Source organism: Calliphora vicina, chromosome 4 (assembly GCF_958450345.1).
Source record: "Calliphora vicina chromosome 4, idCalVici1.1, whole genome shotgun sequence".
NCBI classification, from domain to species: domain Eukaryota; kingdom Metazoa; phylum Arthropoda; class Insecta; order Diptera; family Calliphoridae; genus Calliphora; species Calliphora vicina.
In genome coordinates, this window is record NC_088783.1 from 52,864,973 (window position 1) to 52,885,371 (window position 20,399).

A 20,399-nucleotide genomic window follows, 5' to 3' on the forward strand; every position below is an offset into this window, starting at 1 on the left:
AACGATTTGACATTGCTGATTCAGTAGCTCCCAATGATATTGCAAGCTTTTGTTCAGTTTGACAACAATCTTCATGGAGTAATGCCTCAAATTTTACGACTATATACTTATTCAAGTAATTATTCTACATTTTATATGACTGTGATGATAAGTTTACATCTAACCATCAAGATTTAATTTTAAATTATATAAATAAAAAAACTATTTAAAAATTCAAAATTTTTTTTATTTCCAAATTGTATCTCTCTTGCTACTAATTCATTAAATTATACATTTTTAAATTAACTGCATTTTAATTGTGTAGTTTTTCTTACAAAAAAAAACATTAAAACCTGTATTAAACAGCTACCAGCCCTACCTTAAATGAATTTAGAGTTGTTCTTGACCAACTATAGTTCCAGTTACCTGTTTGCTTTTTATTTAACATCATTTATTAATATTAATTTAACTTTATAAATAATAAAATTATTAAGTTTTTTAAATAATTTTATTTTTAAAAACAATAAAATAAACTGCTGCACTTAACTTTATCCGACTCATTTGTAATTCAAGTGAATCATGCTCCTCATCTTGTTGTTAAATTATTTTTATAAATTGATTGCTTGAAAAGTCAGGCGAATTAATGAACAACAACATCTGTAATGCGACAAAACTAAAAAATTAACAGCATTTTTTTCACATACAAATACCGTTTTGCTCAAATACATACAATTAATTTGTTGCGGATTCTTTTTTTTATGACATGGGAAAATTACTCGCATGAGAGATCCATATGTAGACAGAGAGATAGACAGACAGACTGTCAAGCGCTTAGACGGGCGGATGAATAAACTATAAATACCAACAAACTGTAGTTATATTAAACTGTATGCAAGTATGCTTAAAACGAGGGCTGTATGATTCGGCATCTTCAGGAAAGTTCCCAGTACATATCTGGGAAAATAAGTACGAGTAACATTAATAAAATCCCCATTAGATCCCCTTCACTCTAAAGGTTTGTGTATAATAGTATTTTCTACAGAAAAATTCTTTAGAAAATACTGTTATACACAAGATTTTTTATAGAAAATCTCGAATTTCAAGAAAATCTTGTGTATAACAGTATTTTTTTTAGAAAATCTCGTTTATAAAAGTATTTTCTATAGAAAATCTTGTGTATAACAGAATTTTCTATAGAAAATCTTGTGTATAACAGAATTTTCTATAGAAAATCTTGTGTATAACAGAATTTTCTATAGAAAATCTTGTGTATAACAGAATTTTCTATAGAAAATCTTGTGTATAACAGAATTTTCTATAGAAAATCTTGTGTATAACAGAATTTTCTATAGAAAATCTTGTGTATAACAGAATTTTCTATAGAAAATCTTGTGTATAACAGAATTTTCTATAGAAAATCTTGTGTATAACAGAATTTTCTATAGAAAATCTTGTGTATAACAGAATTTTCTATAGAAAATCTTGTGTATAACAGAATTTTCTATAGAAAATCTTGTGTATAACAGAATTTTCTATAGAAAATCTTGTGTATAACAGAATTTTCTATAGAAAATCTTGTGTATAACAGTATTTTCTATAGAAAATCTTGTGTATAACAGTATTTTCTATAGAAAATCTTGTATATAACAGTATTCTCTATAGAAAATCTTGTGTATAACAGTATTCTCTATAGAAAATTTTGTGTATAACAGTATTCTCTATAGAAAATTTTGTGTATAACAGTATTTTCTATATAAAATCTTGTGTATAACAGTATTATTTATAGAAAATATTGTGTATAACAGTATTTTCTATAGAAAATTTTGTGTATAACAGTATTTTCTATAGAAAATTTTGTGTATAACAGTATTTTCTATAGAAAATTTTGTGTATAACAGTATTTTCTATAGAAAATTTTGTGTATAACAGTATTTTCTATAGAAAATTTTGTGTATAACAGTATTTTCTATAGAAAATTTTGTGTATAACAGTATTTTCTATAGAAAATTTTGTGTATAACAGTATTATCTCTGGAAAATTTTGTGTATAACAGTATTATCTCTGGAAAATTTTGTGTATAACAGTATTATCTCTGGAAAATTTTGTGTATAACAGTATTATCTCTGGAAAATTTTGTGTATAACAGTATTATCTCTGGAAAATCTTCAGTATAACAGTATTATCTCTGGGAAATCTTCAGTATAACAGTATTATCTCTGGAAAATCTTCAGTATAACAGTATTTTCTCTGGAAAATCTTCAGTATAACAGTATTTTCTCTGGAAAATCTTCAGTATAACAGTATTTTCTCTGGAAAATCTTCAGTATAACAGTATTTTCTCTGGAAAATCTTCAGTATAACAGTATTTTCTCTGGAAAATCTTCAGTATAACAGTATTTTCTCTGGAAAATCTTCAGTATAACAGTATTTTCTCTGGAAAATCTTCAGTATAACAGTATTTTCTCTGGAAAATCTTCAGTATAACAGTATTTTCTTTGGAAAATCTTCAGTATAACAGTATTTTCTTTGGAAAATCTTCAGTATAACAGTATTTTCTCTGGAAAATCTTCAGTATAACAGTCTTTTCTCTGGAAAATCTTCAGTATAACAGTCTTTTCTCTGGAAAATCTTCAGTATAACAGTATTTTCTATGGAAAATCTTCAGTATAGCAGTATTTTCTATAGAAAATCTTCAGTATAACAGTATTTTCTTTAGAAAATGTTGTGTATAACAGTATTTTATTAAGAAAATCTTGTTAATACAGTATTTTCTATAGATAATCTTGTGTATAACAGTATTTTCTATAGAAAATCTTGTGTATAACAGTATTTTTTAAAGAAAATATAGTGTATAACAGTATTTTTTAAAGAAAATCTAGTGTATAACAGTATTTTTTAAAGAAAATCTAGTGTATAACAGTATATTTTATAGAAAATCTTCTATATAACCGTATTTTCTTGCTCTGGCCTTTACTAGAGACACCATAATACAACCCTCGCATCTAACAAACATACTCTAGTACATATATTTAGTTGTTTATGAATTGTAGTCATGCCTCATTAAAAGGTGTTCATTAAAAGTCACTTGAAACGAGTTGGTAATTGTTAATTTTGTGTTATTTTTTTCAGTTAGCTTTTGATTGTATTTATTTTTTTGTTTTTGATATATTTCTACTCCAAACTGAATTGAATTTTCTATAAACTTTAGACAAAACTCTTTGAACAATGTATAAAATAAGTATTTAGCTACAAGTGTGTAGCTGAGAGCAAGTAGTTTTTCGCATACAATTTGTATAAAATCACAATAAATAACGTTTAATTGCATTTAAAATTGTAGTTTTTTATTATTATTATATTTTTTTTAAATCATACCAAACAAGCCGCTTATATACAGGGTAATAAAAAAAATTATATTCAACTTTTTATTAACTAAATGGTTTTTAATATAATTTAAACGATTTATTGATCATTTTGTTGGTAAAGTGCTTATTTGTTATTGTATATGGCCAAAATGAAATCTGTGTATTGAATTAAAATTTTTTGTTGTTGCTGATTCTTTTGTTTGTGTTTTTAAATTTTTGAAATATTTTTATAATTTATGTTTTATTAAAGATTTTATCGCCATATCTTTTAAACGTTTATGGAATTTTTAATTTGCAGTTACTGTTTTTTTTAGAATAATTTTTATTTATATTGAAATTTTCAAGAAATTTTATAATAAAAAACGTTTAGCAATTTTTGCAGGGAGGGTGTGAGACTTACCGTTTTGGATTTAAGCTTTTGTGTTTGAGCTCTGAAAGTAAAATTAAAATATTCAATTAGTTCTTTTATTACAATAAAAAAAATTGCTAAATAATTTAAATATAAAAAAAAAACACTTATTAGAGAGAATTAAACAAAAGAATTGTAAAACAATTTCTAAAGTGTGTTAAGAAATTGGTTTATTACTGAAAATGCAAAACTTATTTAACAAAGAGCTAAAATCACATAAATTTTACGTTTATGATTGATACACACAGTTTTAAAATATCCACCAAACATATTTTCTAAAGATTTTAATGCACCCCTATTGAAATGTTAACTTAATCTGTATAATTTGAATATTTTAGTATTCATTTATTAATATATTCAATTCGTTTTTGACAAATGATTTAGATTTTTTTTTTAACAAAAGACCTAAACCGCAAACGTTTAGGCAAATTCATAAACATTTTGAATAAAGCTCTTAAGACACATTTATATTAATCAAATATTTAACTAAATAAGTTTAAGCTCTATTTCATTAAATTTATATTTGTTATTACTTAACTTTTGTAGGAGCAAAAATAATTTGTATTTATTTACTTTATGTTATAATACAAATTGTATTCTAGCTCAATATCGGCCCGTTATAGTGAAACAAATCAGAGTCTCTGGTGGTAATCGAACTCGCAAGCCCCAGGCTGATAAACTAGCTCACTACCTACCAGCCAAACAATATTGATAGGTTTTTACCTCTTAAAACCATTGGTTTATTTCTTTTGAAATACTCTAGATTCTTTTTATTGCAAATAAATTCATCAAATACAGTTTTATAGCTTTGTTGTTAAGTTAATACACTTTAAAAACCACATTGGCAATACAGTTTGAACAGATCGCTATTTACGATAAACTGAATGGTTCTGAGAATCGCTGTCACTATTTATATACCAGCAACATCTTCAGATAATTTCCAGAATGATTCAGCAGAAACTTTCTAGACTATTTTATGTCTAGAATGAGCATGCAGTGCTTTCCAAACTGTTTAATGGTTTGCGGCTTTGGTAACACGTTGAGTGCCATGTTGTCCTTGTTAACATTGTTTATAGAAGTTTCATTAATGGTAATGTAACTGATAAATGGAATAATGTCCGCTGTAAATTTAATTTAAATTTAAATTGATAAAAGTACATAATATCACAACAATAACATATTAAACTTCTATAAAAAAAAATTTGTGTTCAAAAGCAAATGGAACAAGAACTTTTTTTTACTAATACATTCTCATCACTTATGTTTCAGACAATTGAGTTAGGTCTTTGACATAAGAGTTTCCGCTCTATGTATATTTCTCTATGGTTTAATCATTAAACTGAAATTTTAGAGTTAAAGAAATTTTTGTAATAAAAATTTTGCGAACAAAAATATAATAAAGAGAAGAGAAACTGTATTTTGATATTAAATATTGATGAGTTATGAAAATTTGTAAATTTAAATTAAAATTTCCATAAAATATTAAAATATTCTAATGCTGATTGTTTTGCAAATTTACAAATCAAAAGAATATTTAAAAAAAATATTTGATACAAACAAATTTTAGGAAGTTGGGTGGTACAAATAAGACAATAAAAACCTAGAGAACAAGCCAAAATATTTGAAATTATAATTTTAAGAATTTCATGAGCTCAATTTAAAAAAAAATTATAGCCGTTACTAGATTAGAAAATACCGGAACCAGTTTAATTTTAACAGTTATTATTAAAAACAAGTAAGGAAGTATGGTCGGTCAAGCCCGACCATATAATACCCTACACTAAGTAAAAGCGCAAAAACATTTTTCTTTTAAAATTTCAATAATTTATATTTTTGAGTGATTTTCGGAAGTGGGCCTTATATGGGGGCTATGAGCAATTATGGACGGATCACCATGAAATTAGGTCGTGTGATTTATGTCTATATTAAAGTTAAGTATGTTGAATTTTGTGTGTATACCAACATTTTTAAGCGATTTATGCACTTTAAAGCGATTTTCGGAAGCGGATCTATATGGGAGCTATGACTAATTATGGACTGATCGTAACAAAATTTGGTGACATGAATTTTGTGTATATAAAACTTATTTGGAGCAGAATTTGTGGAGATATATATATAAATTAAACATTTATGACCGATAAAGTCCAATTTCGGGAGGACATTTGTATGGGGGCTAGCTGAAATAATGGACCGATTTCAGCCAGTTTCAAAAAATAATATGTACCAAATTTCATCGAAATATCTTCAAAATTGCGACCTGTACTCTGCGCACAAGGTTTACATGGACAGCCAGCCGACCAGACGGACGGACGGACATCGTTTAATCGACTCAGAAAGTGATTCTAATCGATCGATCGGTATACTTTAAGGTGGGTGTTAGACTAATATTTTTGGGCGTTACAAACATCTGCACAAACGCATTATACCCTCCCCACTATTGTGGTGTAGGGTATAAATATCAGTTTGACAGCTGACCGTTTAGAGTCGGCAATAATAAAAACAATTTTATTGGGTATATGACGTAAAAATGCGGAATTTTTGCTAATTATTAGCTTTTACTTTTAAACATTTGTACAATATAAATTTATTCAAAGTATTGGCCATTGTTATCTATGACATTTTCCCATCTTTCTGGCAACATATGGATTCCAAACCAAAAGAACTGGTAATATTTTGAGGCCAAGAACCAATCAAGCCAATATCGGTCGAAACAAATAGTAGTCGGACGGGGCACGGTCTGGACTATAAAGCGGGTGAGGTAAAACTTCCCAACCACTTCATTATAAATAGTTTTAAACAGGTATTGCTACATGTGTCCGAGTGTTGTCATGATGGCTACAAACGAATCAGTTGCATTCGATACAGGTTCCCTGTGTGGTGGTCTGGTCAGATATTTGACTTTGGATATTTGACTTTATTGTCGATTCGGATGGTTGGTCAGGCTTCACATACGATATCTTAAGCTTCGGGTTATCGTAATGGATGCATTTTCCATCGCTAGTAATGATTCGGTGAACAAATTATTTTCTTTTATAGCGTTCAAGCGTCATTTGGGACATGCAAAATTGTATTTCAAGTTCTCTGGGCTTCCCTGCTTTTGGAGGAATCCTGCTACTCGCTAACGTTTTGAAATTGCAGCTCCCAATGATTTTGCAAGCTCTTGTTAAGTTTGACAACAACCTTCATGGAGTAATGCCTCCAATTATTGGTTTTCAAATTTTTTTTGGTTTTCCGTGAACCGAACAAATCATCTCTCGCACATTGAAGCATTCACCATAAGCTTTGGTGAGCAATCGGTGTGCTTCAGCGACACTTTTTATACCCTTCGCCATGAGTGGTATGAAAGAGTCGCAAGGGTATATATAAGTTTGTAATTTCTACATTTTTATTTGCGACCCCAAAAAGTATATATATATTCTGGATCGTTATAGAAAGCGAAGTCGATATAGCCATGTCCTGTATATATGTTGAAATCAACTTTCCGTATCCCCCAAATAACTTACATACATGATTCATACATCAATATATCGGGAATTCTTCCGGTTCGGTTGCTATTTAAAATCGTCAAAATCGGCCCTTGAGATATAAGGAAAAACCGGGACAACCTCGATTTTTGCCCTATTTATACCCTACACCACCATAGTGGTATAATGCGTTTGTGCAGATGTTTATAACACCCACAAATATTAGTCTAACACCCACCTTAAAGTATACCGATCGACTTAGAATCACTTTCTGAGTCGATTAAACTATGTCCGTCCGTCCGTCTGGTTGGCTGGCTGGCTGGCTGGCTGGCTGTCCATGTAAACCTTGTGCGCAGAGTACAGGTCGCAATTTTGAAGATATTTCGATCAAATTTAGTACATATTATTTTTTCGGCCCAAGGACCAAGCCTATTGAAACTGGCTGAAATCGGACCAATATTTCACCTAGCCCCCATACAAATATCCTTCCGAAATTGGACTTTATAGGTCCTAAATGTTTAATTTATAAATGTATCTCCACAAATTGTGCTCCAAATAAGTTTTATATATACAAAATTCATGTCACCAAATTTTTTACGATCGGTCCATAATTAGTCATAGCTCTCATATAGACCCGCTTCCGAAAATCACTTTAACATGCATAAATCGCTTAAAAATGTTGGTATACTCACAAAATTCAACATAGTAAATTTTCATATAGACACAAATCACACGACCTAATTTCATGGTGATCGGTCCATAATTGGTCATAGCCCCCATATAAGGCCCACTTCCGAAAATCACTCAAAAATATAAATTATTGAAATTTTAAAAGAAAAATAATTTTGCTCTTTTACTTAGTGTAGGGTATTATATGGTCGGGCTTGACCGACCATACTTTCTTACTTGTTTTTATCTATAACTGGATTACTTATTTATTAATATACACAATATGGATATGATAGATATTTCAAAGTCCATTCCAACGATATACATATATAACACTATAGTAAATTGGACCTACAACGAATCAAAATCGGGAAAAATATTTTTTAACACGTAAAAAAAATTTCCATAAAAAATTATTTTTTTTTAATTCTTTTTCCCAAAAAAAATTTTAAAAATTAAAAAAAAAAATTTAAAAAAAAATTAAAAAAAAAACAATTTGGAAAAAAAATTTAAAGAAACTTTTTAAAAAATATTTTTAAGTATAATTTGGTGAAGCTCTCTACTTGTTTCAATTGAAACAATTAAGGAAGTAAAGCAAAACTTCCGGTATATGACGATATGTTGGTACAAAATTCGATATTTTCAAAGCAAAACAAAACTTCATTATTTTCTCTATAATGTCCAATAACTATGCGAGAGTAAATGACAGATATGTAGCCCTCAAAATGACATATAAGTTATTAAAAACAAAAGATACACAATCTATTGTAAATCCCGCATTTTTAAGTCTATTCCGTTTAAACTCATTAAGCTACGTTTCAGCACCAAAACGAAATTCCACACATTTGTACCGAAAAAATGTTCGTTTCAGAAATCGGCAACGAAAATTAGGAACGAAATGGCACCGATCAGTAACGAAAAAACTGTCATTTGGGGCCGGAACGAAAACAACTTCAAGTAGGTTGTATTCAGTGCTGTAGGAACGAAATTATTTTTATTATTATTTTATAAAATAATAATTAAAATTAATAAAAAAATTTTCTTTATTGGAAGAGGAAAAAATAATAGATTTTGTCAAAAATAATGAAATTCTATTTAATGTGAGACATCCAAAATTAAAAAAAAATTAAAAGTTTCTGTTTTATGGCGCAACGTACCCAACTGAAACGAAAACAATTCAGAAACAATACGGTAAAGAACACCAGTTTTCGTTATCGGCGCCGATTACGGTGTATGCGGAAACCCAGCTTTACTTGGTTTTTTGCTGGATATTTCTTAATTTTAATTAAGAAATGGTTAAATAGTTACTGATTTCAATCATTTTAACATTTAATTGACTCAAGAATTTAATAACATATTTCTCTTTAAGATGATTTGTGAAAGGTTTAAGGAAAAGCCTCAACATTTTAAAAGAAAATTAAAAATTTAAGTTAAAATTGCTTCTAACTAAACTTAACTCTTCATTCTAAATATGTTAATGTAACTTTTTCTTTTTAAAGTCATTAAATTCTTCAAATGTAAACTCATTTGAGAAGATATAAAAATGAATGCTCCTCTTAAAATAAAAAAGTGAAATGACCTTGCCGAAATATTAACATTAATCTCAAAACAAAAAAAAAAAACACATAAACCCAAATACCTGTAATTTATTTTATTTAGAACGTATCTAATTTTTACTAATTCTCAAAGCTTTCTTATCAATTTAAACTTTTAAACAATTTAAAACATTTAATTACAAAGCTGATTTAAAATGCATGACATGAGGTATATGAATTCAAATAAATTTATTAATGTTTGTGCTCTAATGAATATTTATACCCTCTTTTGTGTTGCCAATTTTATGCAAATTTTATTTAATTTATGTACTTTGTGGATGTTTTCTTAAACTAATAAACTGGTTTGTTTTTTTTTCAAAAAGAAAAATATCAATCAAGCCTCTTTTTTTAGTTGTTTATATAAATAAAACATTTTTTTGTTGTTTAATTTATCTTAAACTTGTCTTTTACACATGTGCACCATAAATATTATTTTTTTGGAATTTTTGTTGATTTTATTTTTTATTTTATATTCCTACAAACTGCCTACAAAACATTTTTTTATGACCTGCCTTTCTGTTTGTCTAATTTTTGTCATTCCATATAAATTACCATAAAATTAATAGTTGATTTAATTATGATGAATAGTTGTTGATGAAATTGTTATAAATGATGAATGAATTTTTAGCAAATTATAATTATTATTTTATTATTTCGAAATTTGTTCGTTAGTTAAGCTATAATTAAACATTATTTTTTATTAGTCTCGTTAGTATGTCTAGAATTTTGTAAGTTTGTGGGTTGTTTATAACCGCCTTTATTTAAATTCCAATGACCTTTTAGAATTATCATATTGTAGTTTATTAATAATTTTAACATTTCATTATTTAAGTGGGTGATCCAGGTTAAAATGTATGTTTTTTTGTTAATATTTGTATGGTTTTTTTGGAATATTTTGTTCTTAACTATCCAAATAAGAATAAATTTACATTGAAATGAGATTAAATTAAAAATTGGGGTCAACTTTGACAGGTCCAAGCAGAACTCTTTGAATATCATATTTTTCTCGCTTTAAAAGTAGATACAAGTGGCTTTGTGGTTCTTTGATAGATATTGAATATATTCTCAGCTACAAATGTGATATAACTTCCAGCAAATTACTTTACTATTAATTAACGTTCTCACGAAAAATGGATCTACACTCAGGAACGAGCAGAGTCCTACTCGGACAAAAATTGTCAATACAGCGACAACAGAATCAATCGAAAGTTTTTGCCACAGGAAAGAACTCTCAACAACAATAGCAACTACTGATTAAAAGATGCCCGACTAAAGAATGACCGTATTGGTCACAAAAGATAGGCAGGCCAATCATGGGGGAACAAACGGACCCACATCGATTTTTTATGGATGATTTAGGATCAGTATACCGACAAGGGATGATTGGACAACGAATTCTGACTCAATCTAAATTGAACGGGCATGGGCTCGGGAATTTACTCCGGTGAACTGGACCTTTTGATATGTTTTCGGTTGCCCGATACCTGCACGATTTTCCAAGCATACAGTCGCGAGAAGAATCCGGGAACTGTATCTCGAAAATTGGACTATACATATCGGCTTGGACAGCTTTGTATCAATCAAAGGCTCCTAACTCCAACGTAATTAGGTCGAAATGTCTTCCCAATTGTATAGGAAGAAGGCATCCGGGGAAATGAAGTATCTGATGAATGCTCAACCATCGGGTCGTCCCTAGACGTAACTCTTGCGCAAAGGGATATTCACACTCCCTTAGTATCGAATTTGATAGACGAATTGTTGTTGAGAGAGACGGAGCTCATGCCAAATATCATCACTTGTATCCAGATTGTTCTGGCCAATTCTGAAAAAGGATAGGACCAGGACTCTGTTGTCCCTTGGTAGTAATTCGATTAGGATTCTTGAGGGTATAATTACTGGGCACTGTATGATTGGACACATGTCGGAACGTATGGGTTACCCACGTTATTGTAGAAGTTGTTTAGATGAAGAGGAGGAAGAATCAATACAACACCTTATATATGACTGACCGGCCTTACAAGAGCATAGACTACTACATCATGGTCGATCTCTTTTGCAGGATCTGGAGTGTCTCAGAGATGTGTCACTAATATAGCTAATCAAATTTATTAAAAGTTACGGTTGGTTCTCACGGTAGTCATCAGAATTAGGGAGGGAACCATTCTCTTTTTAAGTATAATTTTCATAATTGCGAGCAACCCACGTAACCTAACCTAACCTAAATTACATTACAAATGCAACTATCGATTCGAGAAATATTAACTATAAATCTTAAATATCCTTCAAGTAAAACTCGGCGTAAAGAGAACATGGATTACAGCAGAGAAAAAGACTGCAATCTCATTCTCTGCTGTAATCTGATCAGCTTTTGATTGATATTTTTGTTTCTTTATTTAATAATTTGTATAAATTTCCTTGAGATTCGTGTTGTTTACAGATATACTGTAAACGAACATTTTCGGCCTCTAGTAGCTTTGAGTGCCGACCACTGGTCTATATTTTTGTCCATTAATCAACAAATGGTTCGCCCGCCAAAAAGCGAGTTCACTCGGAGGCCTTAAGTTTCCTTAACGTATCCGTAACGTCTCTCTGTGAGTTCTTTGCCTACTGGCTTCTATGTAACCACTCAGATCCTGAAAACTGAGCATACCAAGATATTCAAATATGTAGTTCTGTAGAGCCGAGAAGACGCTTGGAAGATGTTGTACCGACTTGTCTTCATCCTCACCCAAACAACTTATACAGTAGTCATTACAGGAAATGGAAATAGACACCGACCTATTAGATACCTATTAGAAGTGCAATCAATTTCCTAACAAGTCTCACAAGATTCCTAGTCCTACTACTTATAAGCGAGGCGCAGACCAGATTAGATATCCTGCAAGTGGTAATTTTTTTCACATTTGTGTGTCCTCTACTCAAGCTTCTCTATCGCATTTAATAATGCTACAAGAGAAATATGGACATTAATCTCTGAATCTGATTTTATCCAAAGCCAATCTATTCCTCTCACACTTGCTAGCAATTTCGTTTCCTCGAATGTCCCGGTACCCATAAAAGTCTGACATGATATCGTCCGTTTAAAGCCAGAGATTGAATGTATGAGAGACGTCATCATACAAGAATTGAGAGAATGTCTACATGAATATCAACAGTTGATTTTCCGAACTAGGTCCATCAATTCGGATTGTTTAGGGCTTAAACCTCTGCCTGTAATATTCGTGAATCAGTTTTGAATAATCAATAAAATTTGGGATTGTATTATTCCAAATAACGGAATTTACCGGACAGTGGGATCGATATTGAGTTGCAATAAATGCAAATACTTTTTGAATTTATTACAGATTTCTTTTCTTTCCAAACTCAAAAAGCCTCGTCAGTAACGAATTTAAATTTAATCGGATTACTTTTTGAATATAAAAAAAAACCACTAGGCATCAACAATATTTTTTAACTAATGGAGAGATTTTAATCAAAACCCCAAAAGTTAGGATCAGCATTGATTTACCTTTTTTAACACCAAAAGAGAATGCACTTAGCATTAGTCTGCAATGCCTCCAATCCTGAAAACCGAAAGTCGACATCCAACCATTTTTTTGAGGATTTATATATAACAGGAATATGGACATTTTAATTTTAGGATCATCATTGTTTTACCTTTCTTCAACACCGAAAGAGAATGCACTTAGCATTAATCTGCAATTCCTCCAATCCTCAAAACCGAAAGTAGACATCCAACCATTTTTTTGTGGATTTATATACAACAGGAAGCTGAACCTTTTAAAGACTCTTGGTTTTTAAGACTTGCCTATTACATGGAGACGCAACCTATTCAGTATTGTTTTGAGTTGGCCGTTTTAAAAAGACCTTACTATTTTTCAAGGAGAGAATACCTATGAGATCCAGATGATGTCCTGCTGGGCATGGAGCTTAAGCAGATTCTTCAGCATTATGAAGAAAACACACCGATGTCCGGAGATCAGACTGCAGAGGTAAAATTTCGAAACTGTCCAAAACATTAATCTCTCCGGACTACTGATGTGTCTAGATCAGTGTCGCCCAAGATCACAATTCCCTAGCACGCGTAATAGGGCAAGAAAATTCTGCTGACGTTACTTTGATACCCATACACTATAAGCTTTTCTTATAATGTGTTTGTTGCTTTGTTTTCATCTCAGAGTACGACATTCATATGTTGAGTTGATTTTTATTCTCCGCTGTTTTACCAACACAACCAAAGCTTTGATGGTATATGTTTGGGCCACTGGTCTAGATTAAAGATAATTTTGCAATGAAATAATTCTTCTCATTACCAGAAAAAAATAACTTCAACTAACCTTTGACCTAAACAAATGCTTAATAATAAAGAATTAACAAATATTTTTCCAGGAATATAACAAATAAACAACAAAACTCATTGAAATATCCGCCATTTACCATAACGGCAAAAACCTCTTAAGGGAATTTCCATAAACTCTGACAACAAGCAAGATTCATAAATAAAATAAAAACAAACTGTTATTGTCATACAAATTCCAAGTCGATCAAATGATAAATGTATGATGTCATTTACAGCAACCTAAATAGCTTCCAAATTAGATCAACACAATACAAAAACAAAACATAATGGTTGAAAGAATAAAATAAATGAATGAATGAATAAATAAATGTATAAAAATTCTTATTAATAAGACAAAATAACAACAATAATAAGAGACGAAAAAAACAGCCCCTTCATTTTGTTTAAAGTCCAAACAGCAACAACGAAACTATTACAAGTTTTATGACATTAAACGTGGGAGTCAAATTTTGCTATTTAAACTTTGAGTCTAGTTGTAAAGCAAAAACAAATCAACAAAAATCGAAACCATTCACTCACTATAAATACGAATATGTATCTGTAGGTCTGGTTAAATGTCTCCACAAACTCCCCCATTAGCAGCAAACTATTGCCACCGCCATCAAACATTGTAATTGTAACCGTCACTTAAAACACTCACGCGTTTTTTTTTATTTCTAGCCCGTTTTACATGTCAGTTTTACCAAAATTGTCAACTTGTAAATGTGTCTAATATTCGTTGGCTCAGTTCTTTTTATTATTTGTTATTTCTTTATTGTCATCAAGTGATTTGACAAAGATTGATGCCGGAAATTGACATTTAATTTGCTACATTTGAACAAACGAACGTACCTTAAAAAACCATAATACATACAAACTTTACTTTATAATAATTGCAAATTGAACAATCCGTTTATTATTGTATAGTTTCTTAAGAAAAGATTCAATAGATAACAAAACAAATTGTTTATTTCAAAGATTGTTAGAGAAGTAGTGGCAGAGAAAAGAGTGAACGATTTGAAACAACTTTTGTACAAATATGGTTTTAACATCTTCAGGCTTTATAGTTTTTTTTTAGAGTTGACTTTTCAAAGATGAGTAGGTTGCATGCAAATAAACTATTTGTTTACAATTTTATGCAAATACGATTAAATATAAGTTTGAATTAAAAATATTTGAATTTATTTGTTTATCAATACAATTAAAATATAAACGTTTTAATAATTAAGTAATTTGCATAAATATTAGCAGTTTGCAATATTTGTCCAAGTTTAATTTACCATTTCTTTTATACTCGTATAATATTCATAAATAAATAAAATTTATACAAATATATGAGTTTCTGCTAAAAATATTTGATGTTTGTGTAAGAAAATCTGCATATCTGTAGAGCTGCGTAGTAGCTCAGATGATGCTGTGCCGGCTTATTTTCTCCTCATCCAAACAATTTACAGGAAATGACTACAGACACCGAAATAAGACCTATTGTATAGAGACCTGTTTCGAAATTGTACTATCAATTTGAATTTAAAAGTAACGACTGTAACGACTACTACTTATCAACAATGTTGATAACACGCTGTTATTAACATTGTTTATAGGTATAATAACATTAAGGGCCGTTTTCTCATTAGGTGATTATCTTTTTTCCCAACGAAAAACTGCAGATTAAAGAAATTTGGTTTTCTCAATGTCTCATTTGCTTCTATTCTGTCGCAAAGCTAACCCGACCTCATAAATTCAATCAGCTGACTGCTGTTCATAGTTTGTATGTGTTTGTGTTTTTGTAAACGAAATTAAATAGATTTTATAAAAACAAAAGTTTAATAGAGGAATTAACATTAATTTTATGGAGGATGAACACGAAGAACATGAGTTCCAAGTGAATGCTGAAAAATTTTATCATGCCAGGCCTAACTACCTGGCAGACATGGAGGATAATGAATATTTCAAAAGATTCCGGCTGTCGATGGCCACGTTAAACAGCTGATTTATGTAAACATGTTGTCAATTGAAGGCAGGGTTCCAAACTTTCACATCTATTTTGAGAAGTATTGCCAACTGAAAATAATCTTTTTTGTCGGTATATTGAGAAAAACAAAATTGTTAACGGACAGTTTATCGGCCTAATAAATTTATGTCGACATTTAGTAACAGGCAGTTTGTCAATACATTGAGAAAACGGGCCTAAATGTTACAGCTGCTAACATTAAGGCTGCTAAAAGCTCTAGAAATAGAACATTCTAGTTTTGTCCTTTAGATAATCCATAAAACTAACATCGTTGACAAAACAATGGAAACTTTTCCAAATATTCCACATGTAGCCCAAAATTTAAAATATTTTTTTTTTAGTATTTTACTTGTATAGTTTTATTTATATAAATTAACTGAAAAACAAACAACATAATTAATTATATTCTGAAAAAAAGAACAAAATTAAAAATATTCACTATTTCGCTACTGACAAAACAATGGAAACTTTTAAACTTCCGCAAGAAAGAAGTGTAAAACGAAAATAATATTTAAAAGAACGATGTAAAAAGCATCCTGTTTACAGTTATTTTATTTTTAAATTCTGGTAATTTTTCACAATTTATTTTTCTAAGTTTTTCGCATAACTGCTTTTTCTTCAAAGTTAACGAAAATGATTAAAGTTAAGACTTAGAAAATGAAATAATTAACGATTTTAAAGCTGTTTTAAAACAAAAAAGTATCTGTGATATTCAATAAATAAATCAGCAGCTTCAAAAATTATAAAGAAATTTCGTGAGACCGGTTCTGCAAAAACTCAACATTTAGGTGGAAGACCTCGTAAGACTACTTCTAGATAAGATAATTTAATAGCGAGAGAGTTTAAGAAATTCCCAAAAATAACTCCTCGAGAGGTTGTTAATAGCCTTAATTAGAAATAAGTACCCGAACAGTTAGTCGCAGGGCAAATGAAGCTGGTCTTGGTTGCTATCGTCCTGTGAAAAAACCACTCATTTCTAAAAAGAACCGTTCTGCACGTCTACAATTTGCCAGGGATAATTTAAACTGGTCGATACAGAAATGGAATACTGTCCTCTTTTCCGACGAATCCAAATACAATTTAAGAGGCAGTGATGGGAGAACATTTGTAAGACGACCAAAGGGAAAAAGATTAGATCCAAAGTACACAAATACGACCGTAAAGTTTGGCGGTGGCAATATTATGTTATGGGGATGTTTTTCAGGGCAAGGTATGGGCCCAATTCATATTATAAAAGATACCATGACAGGTATAGGATACAGAACCACATTAAACGATGTTATGTATCCATACGCTGAGGAAAATATGCCCCTAGTTTGGAGATTCCAACACGACAACGACCCGAAACACACCTCTAGGGTTGTAACCGAGTGGATACAATCCAACGAGGTACGTGTTTTTAAGTGGCCTGCCCAATCGCCAGATCTCAATCCCATAGAAAATCTATGGGAAATTGTAGATCGTAAAATAAGGACCCAAAATTACACCAGGAAGGAAGATTTATCGGAGGCGGTTATAAGGGAATGGCAAAATATTTCAAAGGAGACCATTGACTCTTTAATTGGTTCAATGCATCGTCGATGTGTAGCAGTTATAAAAAATAAGGGATACCCAACAAAATATTGAGTTATTGCAAAGTTTATACCATATTTGTTAAAATAATACCTAAGTTTCCATTGTTTTGTCAATGCCGTAATAAAGAAATCTTTTAATTTTGTTTTCTCATTTTTAGAATTTAAGTAATTATGTCCTTTGTTTTTTTGTTAAATTAAGTTAATAAAATACTACAAAAATGTTAAAATATTTTAAAAAATTATTTCAGATTTTAGGCCACTAATGAAATATTTGGAAAAGTTTCCATTGTTTTTTCAACCACTGTATACATATATATATATATATGTTGTACCGATTTTTCCAAACATTTTTGAGAAAATAGAAATATTTAAAATAAATTTCATACCCTTAGGTCATTTTGTTTTGGCTCTATCGCACTTAAAATTCAGTTGATGAAAAAAAATCAAGTATTTGTCCTAAATAGCTGGCCGCCAATGTATATCTGTCCTAATTAAGGAGGTTTGTTACACTTTGTAGAGTCGCAAGTGACTATTTTTGAACGATATATAAATAGTATTTATAAATCTACCTGACATTTTAATAAATATTGAAATAACATTTAATTTCAGTTTCCCCAACTTACGTGTTATGGTGATGGTTCGGCAAACTAAACTCTTTCACATAAACTCCAGTGGTTTAAATAACATTTAAAACTTTAATTTTTTTAAATTATTGCTTTTATATATTCATGAAGAGTTTCACACTTATTATTTCTTTAAATACATATTAAAATAACACTTAGTTTTAATTGGATTTATTTCAATATTAACTATTTTACTTTTTTCATAACTTTTTAAAACTTGTTTTATTTAATTATTGCTTTTACAGCCTCAACAGTGAGTTTACACCAGAGAATTATATTATTTTATTTAAAAATAATGAAACACATTAGAGTCCGACCTAAACACTTTCTTTCAGAACTCAAACTAATATTCTGCCTAATCTGCAACAAACCGAAACTTTTAAATTTTAATCGTTAATTTATTCATTACTCATTTTCAAGATTCACACTTATTATTTCTTTTAAATTTATGTATTTTCTCTTTAATACAAATTTCAATTGTATCCTTTACTAATAAAACATTTTCACCACCGCCATCTTTAAATTATAAAATTTTCGTTTTTCTATCTTCATTTAATTGTACTTTATTTAATTACAACAACAAATAAACACTTCCTACAAAAATAACAAAAACAACAACAACAACGAATGGCCACACAAAGTAAAATCAACAACCGGCTCAAAAATTCTAGGCGAATTACATATATAATTTTCAATTTCACATTTTCATAAATAAATTAGCGACTTTTTTAAATTTTTTTACATAAAAATAATTAATAATATTTTAATTATCATTTGTTATCAAAATATTAGAATTTTCTTTGCTTTTATAACGAATATTTTTAATTTTCTTTAAACTTATTAACCAAACACAACCGAACTGTTCAATTCTAAAGTAAAAACTAAAAAAGGAAAGAAGAAGCATTAACCTTCGCTTTACCAATACCCACCCGGGTGACCACATCGATTTTATTGGTTTAATATTTTTTTTAATTTTGTTTCGATTTAAATGAAATATGTACTCACTGAACAAATTCTAGAGTTCTATAGAATTTAATAGAACCATTTTAAACTTTTTATAAGGTTTTTTAAATTTTTTTAAATTTCGTTCGTCGCATATATTTATAGAAGTGTAGTGTCACCCGGGTGGGTATTGGTAAACCATGTACATAAAAAACCTTTGGTAAAGCGAAGGTTAAAAGGCTCTCAATTAGAGAGCTCTACTAAAATGTAAACAAAACAAAATTGTTGAGAGGATATTTAGTGAGAGTATGTGTATGTATGTGGAGTAAGTAAAAGAAAATGAGATTTAATTGCAAAAAGGAAATGTTAAAGTTAGTGACAATTTGGTAACTTTTTTATAAAACAAGGACTTTATAAGTAAATTTGCTTAGTAAGTGTTTAATTAAAATGCAATTTATAGGATAAATACAAATTAGACCGTTTTTAATGTAATATTGCAAACCTTGTTTTCATTATTCCAAAATGTGAAGGGTTCGCATAATCGCTTGCTTTTTTTTCCTCATTCACCAAATTGACACATTTTACTCTTGCATTTATTCACAAATGTTTGGTAATTTAAAGTTTATTTTGTTATAATTTAGTTTCCCCTGTAGAAAAACAAATTATTTAAACATCATTCATAGCATCAGCAGCAATACAGTGGAGTAAATTAAAGTGGTGTTTAATTAAGTAATCCAGAGCTGTTGCACCAAAGAGCCCAAAGATACCGGCATTTAAGCAAAAACTATTGTGTAAAAACAACAAAATTCACACAATTGTAACAACAACATTAAAATACTCGTAATTAGAGGTGATTTGGTTTTGTTTGTTAATGTTTACGAAAATTAAATCATTTAGTCGTGGGGCTTATAGGTTGCGTTTAAAACAAAACTAAAATAATTAACAGCAGTAACGTTAAACTTGGCAACAACAACAACAACAGTAAAATGTTTGCTAATTAAACTAAATTAGTGGTATTGTGTTTTGTATCGCATTTTGTTATTTTGTTTTATTTGAAATGTCTACCTGGGGTAAAAATATTTTGTGTAATCTGGTTGTTTTGTAGTCAAAACATCACAAAAAACAACAACTGTGAGCTAGAAATTGAAAATCTAATGACTTTTGTACTTTTGACCAGACTTAAACTGATAAACTGTTATTGACACTTGGCGTGGTGTTTGTCGTTGAAGTTGTTTTTTTGCTTATTTTTCTAATGATGTCGTGATTTTTTTTTAAGGTTTTAATACAAACGATTTTTAGTAGTTTGTTTTAAGTAATGGGATTTTTGTTTTGTTGTCAAATACATGTTAATTACCGCTTATTGTTGTTGTTTTATTTGTTGCTTTAAATTACACACACACTTGAATACGAAATACTTATGTTTGTTTGAGTG

General features: G+C 29.7%; 1 protein-coding gene across 1 annotated transcript in view; it reads right to left on the bottom strand.

The window, feature by feature from the left end:
- Positions 1-20,399, bottom strand: part of LOC135958086 (dual specificity protein kinase splA-like) — a 134,769-nt gene that overhangs the window by 100,990 nt on the left and 13,380 nt on the right. The window contains exon 2 of the mRNA XM_065508951.1: positions 3,742-3,772. The gene's annotated coding sequence lies outside the window, so the exon portion shown is untranslated. The remainder of the gene's footprint in view (positions 1-3,741; positions 3,773-20,399) is intronic.